Source organism: Miscanthus floridulus, chromosome 3 (assembly GCF_019320115.1).
Source record: "Miscanthus floridulus cultivar M001 chromosome 3, ASM1932011v1, whole genome shotgun sequence".
Lineage (NCBI taxonomy): Eukaryota > Viridiplantae > Streptophyta > Magnoliopsida > Poales > Poaceae > Miscanthus > Miscanthus floridulus.
The window spans coordinates 126,211,176-126,220,748 of NC_089582.1; the positions used below are offsets into that span (position 1 = coordinate 126,211,176).

The 9,573-nt window shown below is 41.4% G+C and overlaps 1 pseudogene; it reads left to right on the forward strand.

Moving 5' to 3' along the window:
• Window positions 1-1,403: 1,403 nt before the first annotated feature.
• On the forward strand, window positions 1,404-3,581 carry LOC136546819 (uncharacterized; annotated as a pseudogene).
• The last annotated feature ends 5,992 nt before the right edge of the window (window positions 3,582-9,573 follow it).

Consider the following 9,573-nt stretch of genomic DNA (forward strand, 5'->3'; position numbering starts at 1 on the left):
CATTCCAATAAATAAACCCTAGATAATCTGTAATGCAAGGAAAGGTAAACAACAGACGCACCTTAGCTTCCTTAACAAAATTCCTCTTGAATGAGCAAAACAGAATCTTCCTCTGACCTGGTTTAAGGCCATCAACCATTGAAGGTATTGATCGCTGCAGGTCCGCCATGGAGAAGAGTATCAGCTCTTTGTTGATGAAATCACTATACTTGACTTTTTTCTCTTGTTGGTCAATATACGTTCCAGGCTAAAAATCAGTTTGCAGATTTAGTGTTGATCCAGCATAAACAAACCTTGTAGTATTTTATAGTCCATGAACTTGCACTTGCTCCTAAATTCGTTCTCCATTCTTCATACTCTGGCATTGTGTAAAATGATTTCGTAGTTTTACCTCTGGTTGCCTGGACAAGTGAGTCCAACGGTGGATTGGTAGTTCTGTGATCCTCAATGTAGTGTTGTCAACAACCTCAATTATTCTGGTGATGGTATACGTGGAACCAGCTACCTTTGTATGTTTCAATTGTTGTTGTCAGCTTAAACTTCTTCACTAGTCCTTCTTCCTTAGCTATATTCATATTTCCCTCACTTAATTGGAGCTCAATGTAAATGTCTTCATTATCACCTTGCGTTGTGAAATCCTGTAAAATAGTCTTAGATATTGACTATGTTCATTTTGGTGCGAGATAGGCGCGTGGCTCAGTTCTGCTACGTGGATGGCGCCGACGACAGCTTAACGCACGGGATCTGTCAAATCGACCAACATGGAAGAGCAAAGATGGTTTCAGCAAACCCTAACCATTATCTACTGTTGGGTTTTTTTTGCCAGAGAGTGCATTGTTGATGGTTTGAGTTGGATAAACTAACCGCATACTACTTCTGTGGTTTGTAGGCCAAATCACAGGGGTATACGAGTTGTAGTTAGAATTCGATCTTTTTTCAGCTTGCCAGACAATGGTCCAAAGTCATGGTAGCAGGGTAAAACTTTGCCAACTAAAGTTGTTGATGACATACATAGCTTTGGGCTGCTGCAGTTGGTTGATTTCGTAGCTGAGCATTGCATGTGGGGGTCTAAGCAATACATAACCTTATGGCGTGATTTGGAAAATGATTCATTTGAGATGAAAACTGATGAACATCTTTTAGAGTGGTTTGTACTCAATGTAGACAAGGGGGTAGCTTGCATCAATGCCCAGATAAATGATTTTGAAGGGCCACTGCAGTTTTCACCAACCAAACGTAGGTGTCATCCTAATGTGAGGAGTAGAATACACCTAATTGAGGGGAGCACAAATGAGGGAGCCACCACAAATGAGGGAGCAACAAATGATGATGATGATGATGAGGGGGTAGGCGATGATGATGATGAGGGGGTAGGAGATGAGGAGGAGGTTGGAGATGATGATAAGGGGGTAGGAGATGAGGAGGAGGTTGGAGATGATGATAAGGGCATATTCTCTGACAGCAGCTATGACACTGATTTAGGAGCATCTTCCGACTCTGATGATGATTGCTCTGATCCAGAGTTTAATCTTGATGGTGAAATACTTGATGATGTAGATGAGTATGATGCTCCCATGTTTTCGTATGATCCTGATGATCCATGCATTGATGTAGATGTGGTGTTTCCAGATGTTGCTCAGTGCAAGTCTGCAGTTACACATCATGCTATCTTGCATGACCATGCTTTTAAGGTTGTCAAAAAAGATCAAGAAAGATTTAGAGCCATATGCAAGAGAGCTGATGAGGGTTGTAAGTGGTCTTTTTCGCGTCTACAAGCAAGAAGTACGTTGGATGCAAGGTAATTTGGTCCTCTTTCCATAATGTGGTGTATTGACTTGAGATGTAATTTGCTAACAAAATGTTGGATTGTCATTATTATGTTGTAGGTGAAGACAAGTGGACCAAAGCACACTTGTGGTTCTTTCAACAAGTGTGGTCAGTCCATGGCCTCAAATAGATGGGTTTGTGATAGAGTTGTGGACTTACTACGGGATGACCCTGAAATGGGTCCAAAGGGATTGCAAGATGAGTTAAAGAAGTACTCAGTGGATGTTCCATATGATAGAGTATATAGAGGAAAGATGAGAGCACTTGATATTATATATGGGAAGTGGGAAGATTCTTATGACTTGATTCCTACTTATCAAGCTGAGCTTCTGAGGTCAGTGCCTGGCAGTGTGGTTGAAATGGAGACTGAGGAGCACAATGGCCATGTATGTTTCATGAGATTCTTTGTTGCTCTAAAGCCATGCATTGATGGGTTTTTACAAGGATGCAGACCATACATTGCCATGGATGCAACTCACTTGACAGGCAGGTCAAGAGGTCAGTTAGCAGCAACTGTTGCAGTAGATGGTCACAATCGGTTATTCCCAGTGGCATATGGGGTGATTGAGACCGAGTCTAAGGAAAGTTGGACTTGGTTTGTCCAAAACTTGAAAAAAGCAATTGGTACTCCTCCAGGTGTGTACCTATGACTGCTATTTGCCTGTTTTCCTTCAAGTTTAAATTGTTGTTACCTAACATATGTCAATTATGTCACACAGGTTTGGTCATCAGTACAGATGCAGGCAAGGGAATTGAAGTTGCTGTTGAAGATGTTTATCCAGGAATTGAGCATAGAGAGTGTATGAGGCATTTGTGGAAGAACATGAAGAAAAGTTACAGTGGCACTCTTTATGGGAAGAATATGTGGGCAGCTGCCAAGAGCTTCACAACTGCCAAGTTCAACTTCTTCATGAGGAATATAGAAGAGAAGGATCCCAAGGCACTTGAATGGTTGGATGAGAACCATCCATACATATGGAGTAGAAGCAAATTCTCAGAAGATTGCAAGGTAGATTACATCAACAATAATCTTTCTGAGAGTTTCAATAGTTGGGTGTCAAAAACAAAGGAACATCATATTGTGGAAATGCATGATAAGATAAGACAAATGGTCATTGAGAAATTTGTCTTGAGATCAAAGAATGCTAGAAAGATGTCTGGAAAAATAATCCCAGATATCATCAAAGATCTGAATGGTAAATCAAAGGCCATTAAGGACCATGATGTCTTAATTTGTGGGCCTGGAAAAGCAGAAGTGATAGTCAACAGATTTAGGCATGCAGTTAACTTGGAATTAAAGACATGTACCTATAGGGCTTGGCAAGTGACTGGAAAGCCTTGCAGCCATGCTCTAGCTTTCATTGCAAAGCTTAGTAGAGAGGTTCAAATGGATGACTTTGTCCATGAATACTTCTCTATTAAAAGGTTGAGAAAGGCATATGCAGGTACTTTCAGTCCAATGACATCCAAAGATCTTTGGCCACGTGTTGACTTAGGCTACAAAATCCATAAGCCTAAATTGAGAAGGAAACCTGGGAGACCTAAAAAGTCTAGGTTCAAGGCATATGATGAGGTCAGCAGTAGCAAGAAAAGAAGATTGTGTTCTGAGTGCCATGAACCAGGGCATTTAGCCAAGACTTGCCAAGGAGGTCTCACTGCTAGTCAAAAGAGAAGGCTCAATTCTTCACAACATGGATCACAAGAGGACAACGATGACCCAATGTAAGTCATGGTTCTATTGGTGCTCACTTCTACTCGTGGCATAATATGATAATATTGAAATCATGTTTCCTCTCTTTTTAGTGCAAGTGCTACTAGGAGGGGAAGAGGAAGAGGAAGAGGAAGGGGAAGGGGAAGGGGAAGGGGAAGGGGAAGAGGAAGAGAATCAGGAGAGGGCAGCAGTGAGCCAATGTAAGTCATGGTTCTATTGGTGCTCACTTCTACTCGTGGCATAATCTGATAATATTGAAATCATGTTTCCTCTCTTTTTAGTGCAAGTGCTACTAGGAGGGGAAGGGGAAGAGGAAGAGGAAGGGGAAGGGGAAGGGGAAGAGGAAGAGAATCAGGAGAGGGCAGCAGTGAGCCAATGTAAGTCATGGTGCAGTTGCTACTATTGTGTAAGTAGAAGATTGTAGAAAGTATCTAAATTAACATGACATCAAGTGATTTGGACTCCTCTTTGATTCTATAAACTCTGCTGGTGCAATATCCTGTAGATCTGTACTCCAAATAGCGTATAGTTGAGATAGCAGTGTAGGCACTAGTGTTTAGTAGGTCCTGCTAGCATTGAAGAGCAGTCCTTTGTAAGCTTTGGCAATTTGAAATGTGCCCTTCGCTCTATAAAGTCTGGTGGTCGCTGGTATACAACTGAAGCAGCATGGATCAAGATGCAGGCAGTCAGACCCCAGATTAAGTACTTCTAGATTCCTTTCTCGTAAGTGAAGTAATGAAGTGTGAATGTCTGGCCCATCTTCTCTCACTCCTCGGATGTCCTGTTCTCATCCTGTGCCATTCATAGCCAATTGGCCATGGGATAAATGGATCTAAGGTTCAAATGAAAATGACACAGACCTTTTGGTATTTGTAATTGTTAGTTCTGCCTGTCAACCTATCATAGTTTGCTATTCTCTACAGTAATGTAGTTACACACTATCATGATCCATGCACTTATTTGTTGATGTAATCATTACTAACCAACCTGTTCAATGCTTTTCAGAGGGAGGGGAAGAGGAGGGCGAACAGGAGGAAGGCTAGCTAGTTTGTTAGGTCTCTAGGTGGTCCTTGAATGAGATGGATGTAGCTTTTGTGCACATGTTTACATGGTGCAGACTTGTTTCTTGTGGATATGTTGACATGGTGCAGTTGCTTTTGTGGACATGTGACATGGTGTAGACCTGTAGCTTTTGTGGACATGTTTTTTTTTCACAACTTTTGTGGACATGTTGACATGTTGTATGGTAGACTTTGAAATGTTGTGGTTCTCCATGATTTTTCTTATGTGTTTTATATGTGCTTTATATTGTTGTCATGATGCTAGCAAAATATAGCAAAGGTGCTGCCAAAATTTTGAATATTTATCAATATTAAATTTGAGTTCAAATAATTGCAATATGGCATACAATAAAAAAGTCTAATTCCAAATTAGGGTAAAATCACAATTAGGCATAACAAACAGGGGTAAAATCGCATGGGCATTTATGTCCTTTTGTACAAAGTTTAACACCGTTAGGGGTGGATGACGGAGCAGGGGCAAACTGGTGCTTCGTGAATGAAACAGTAGGGGTAAATTCACAAAGTCAAAAAAATAGGGGTAAAATCACAATTTCGATACAAAACAAGGGTACAAACGCAAGAGCCCCTTTAAATTTCTATCTGTTGGCATTGTCATTTATGTTAGAATGTTGTCATGCATAGACAAAGTTAGGTCCTGATTGGATTCTCTGGACTAAACTTTAGCACAGGGCTAAAGATTAGCCTATATGACTGTTTGAATTTAGGGGCTAAAGATTAACCTCTTACCCTACAATGACTCATTTATCCCTAATTTATTACAAATGCACAGCCATGCGTCGGTGTGTGGGGGGTAATATGAGTCTTTTACCCCCACATGACCACTTTTAGTCATCTTTAGCCCACCTTAGAGGGGCTAATAGAAAAAAAAAGCTAGGCTAAAGTTTAGCCCCCACGTTTAGCTCTCCTGTTTGGATCCATGGAAAGCTAAAAGTGACTAAAAGAAGTGGGCTAAACTTTAGCCCCATGGATCCAAACATGGCCTTAATCATCTATCTCATGTGTTGCCAAAAAAATGTTGCTGTGATTTTTACTTTGTTGTGTCAATGTTGGATGCTCATGTATGTGCACTTATGAATTTTGGCAAGAAAATGTACAAATACTGCAACTATTGTTTTCATTACGGTGATAATAAAAAATACAAAATTCTTTTAAACCAATATCAAACACTAAATTTGTCAGGTCTGTAGTGTTATGGAATAGGATGCAAACGATGAATGTTAACTAAAGAAGCCGCTATATTATAAATAGGAGTTAATTATGAGCATATGTTCGAAAATATGAGATAATAATATCTTGTAAACATGTTGCGTTGTTCTTCGATTATAACTAATGTGAGATAGAACAATTAAAAATTGAGAAGCAAACCTGTACCATGGAAGGAGCCCTAAGGCTTTGTCAAAGATGCCCAAGCATAAAATAGACAGGTTCAGGTCTCATTGTCAAAGATACTGCCACCTGTTCTTTTTTACAATCACATTAGGTTGTCCTAAGTAAAACATTACTATCTTTAACCATCTATTTCAAAAAATTCTTATAGTTTTACAACCTATGAATTATATAATATGAAAGCATTTTCATGGTGAATCTAAAAACATAAATCTTATGTCATGATCCTATATAATTTGTTTGAAATTGATGGTCAAAGATATAAATGTTTGACTTAATTAGGCCAAATCTAATACGACATGTAAATTAAAATGGAGGGGGTAGGAAGAGTAGATCCAGATTCAAGCATTCAACAATTCCTTGCAAATGAATGTAACATGTAAGATCGATCTTGAAGTAGTTGAGGGAAAATAATCCTAATGAAAGGACCGAATGGTAAAAAAGGGACTGAATTCAGCTCTAAACTTTAATGCATAACAACCTTAGCCTAAAACTAAAAAGATGACACTAAGAAGTCTTTAGTTAGTGCTATCATACTAAACATTCTTAATGAGGTTCACGCTAAGAGTAAGGTTGTTAGATGCAAAAAGTAAACCTATCACTAAGCAGTAAGCGCATACTAACATGCAGTCTTGGTTGTCACATAATTGAACTTGCACTCAACAGGCAAAGCCAAGACAAAAAAAAGTAATGCAATAAGTAAAAAGAGGTAAAGAGACAACTATTTTTTCCATAGTATCGAATTGTTGTCACTTAGTCTTGTGTTAATCAATCACTGAAACTAAAATTAGGGCATTGATGTCTTTAGAGGGTGTTGAGCATTGTGTGTGCCACTCTCAATCTCCATGTCCTCGGTGATAAACCCAACGAGATGGGACAACAGGCAGAACAGTGGGAGGTTGGACCTTGTAGACCGGGTAGGAGGTACGACAAAGTGGGACTATGATGCAAGCATATATGGTTGCACTGTCTCCATCTTAAGCATCGCCTCCATGACAAAAACATATTGCAGCATGTACATGCTCAGCATGTGCTATCTGCACCGTCCAAAACTGCTTCGAGATTCGTGTTGTGCACTCTACCCAACGTGAAACACACTCTACCAAATGTGAAACACTGTTGTTTTGGATGGTTGACAAAGGTGAGCACCGAGCTGATAGGTCTTGTTGGTCAGTGCACACGCCCTGGTCAGGGTGGTTGACTTCAGGCCATCTGCTCCCTGATCTTTGGCCTGTTTGGAGACCTCTAACTCTAAAAAACTCAGAATTAGAGCTGGAATATGTTGAGGGTATCTAGGTGATTCATTTGTCCTATACTTTGGATTGGATACAAATATTTAAATCACCCTAGTTTAATCTCTAGAACAGAGACCTAACTTGGATCTTAGAGATGGAGTTATCCTGAACAAGCCATGTCTCTCTCTCTCCCTCCCTTACCTTTCTACTTGGTCGCACCAGATCCATCGGTACTGTAGCGGTGGAGGTTAGATCTAGCAATATGTAGAGGCGATGGATGAGTTCAAACGAGCTTGAGTAACATAGCAAGGTGCGCAATGAGGAGGATGAGAAAGAGGTGCAGAAGGGCTAGAGGTAGCAGTGCCTGTATAGAGGGGCAAACGGGCTGCCTGACATGACATGACACAGGCCTGCTAAGGCACGACCCATTAGATGTCGGGCCGGCCCAACTAGTATTCACATAACATAAATCAAATAGAAAATCTTTTTTTCATAGTTCACACACACACAAAGAGAAAAATCAAATAAAATTGTTCAAAAATTGAAACCAATTCTTCACAGTTCACACGACTGCACGTTCGAGTGTGACCAGGGAGGGTCGCATCGCCGCCCGCGCGAGGTCATGAGGGTGAGAGCAGAGTAGGTGTGTGTGTGTGTGTGTGTGTGTGTGTGTGTGTGTGTGTGTGTGTGTGTGTGTGTGTGTGAGAGAGAGAGAGAGAGAGAGAGAGAGAGAGAGAGAGAGAGAGAGAGAGAGTAGTGGCTGCGGCACATGAGTTGTGCTAGGGTTTGAGAGTAATTACGGCTTATATACTGTTGGAGCGGGTCGTGTCGGGGCAACCCCCTAATAGTCTGTTCCGAGCTGACACACTGTGCCAAGGAAGCGGCCATCGGCCGTGCCATGCCTGGCCCGGGTCAAAACGGCGGGCCATGGGTCTTGGGCCATATGGCTATTTATAACGGGTGAGAAGAGCAAGAGATAAAAACAAGGGTATCACTATTTTAAGTATCCACATTCAACTATCCATGCACCTACTAGTTAGGATCCAAACACCCCAACTAGTAGTTAGCTAAGCTAAAGTTTAGTTTAGCTAGAAGGGGTCCAAAGATAGATTCATTTATAGTTGATAGTTTGTTTAAGTGTCATAATAAACAGAGATGTCGAGCTTGATTGCTGGAAGCAGTTTACAAGTGGAGTCTATCTCAGACCCAACCGAGAAAAAGGCCAAAGCCAAGGGAAGTGGGACCTTTTGATTTTGCTGTTACACTTCCAACGTTTTTACTGGTTTGTCCCAGACTCCCACTGCTTCATTTACGCTCTGTATTTCTCAACTTGCAACTCCCATAGGCCATAGCTTTCAAAATTCCAACAGCTTGGTCAATGCCTATCTCCATAACAAAGAAACAATGATGATGACAACGTGCGTTTTGAATGCTATTACCAGTTTGCTTTTGATCCTAGGCCCCAAATTGACACGGCATGTGAACTGGTGGTGCCGAACTGCCCAACAGGTTTTCCTAAAGTAAAAAAAAAAAAAAGGTCTGTCTAGCCAACAATTGGTTGATTTAACCCTTTCAATCAACTGAATTTTTTCTATGCACTTACACTATCTTATAGCTATATTTACACCGATTTATTACTATATTTATAATGGTTTCTTCCGTGTAATTTGTTGGACAGAGTGATGTAATTTGATAATAGCATAAATATATGCCAAATTTTTCAAAAAAAATACAAATTATTTTCTATGAATTCTAGACACCAAAGAAATATATGTCAAATTGTTCACAAATTCTTCACAAAAATTCAAAAAAATATACAAAATCCACACAAAACTGCTGCAACCGGAAGGGGCAGCGCCGGGGATGCCCGTGCACATGCGTCCCCAGGCAAAACAAAACGGCGCCCACCTCTCACGCAGAAAGAAACGGAGGGAGCAGCGCCTCTGCTCCACTCTTGGTCAACCGGCGCGGGCCTCCATGAGCAGTCCCTCTCTCCTTTGCTCATGTACACGCTGCACTACTCGGTGGTGGACACGTAGCCTGGGCGAGCAGGCCGCTTATGTGGCCCCCTCGAGAGAAGCCGTGGGGAACGGCGGGGGCGACCACGAGGCCGAAGTTATCCGGTTGGTTTTCTATCGACGGCTGAGAGAGGACGGGCGAGGAGGATCGAACGTCATCCGATAAAAAAAAACGATTGAGAGATATCCCTAAATCAACCGGTTTCGAAACCAAACCACTGCACTGCAAGCGCAACAGGTTTCGAAACCAAACCACTGCACTGCATCTGTCCCCTCCGGTCCTCCCGCTGCGTCGGAACACCACGTCCCGGCAA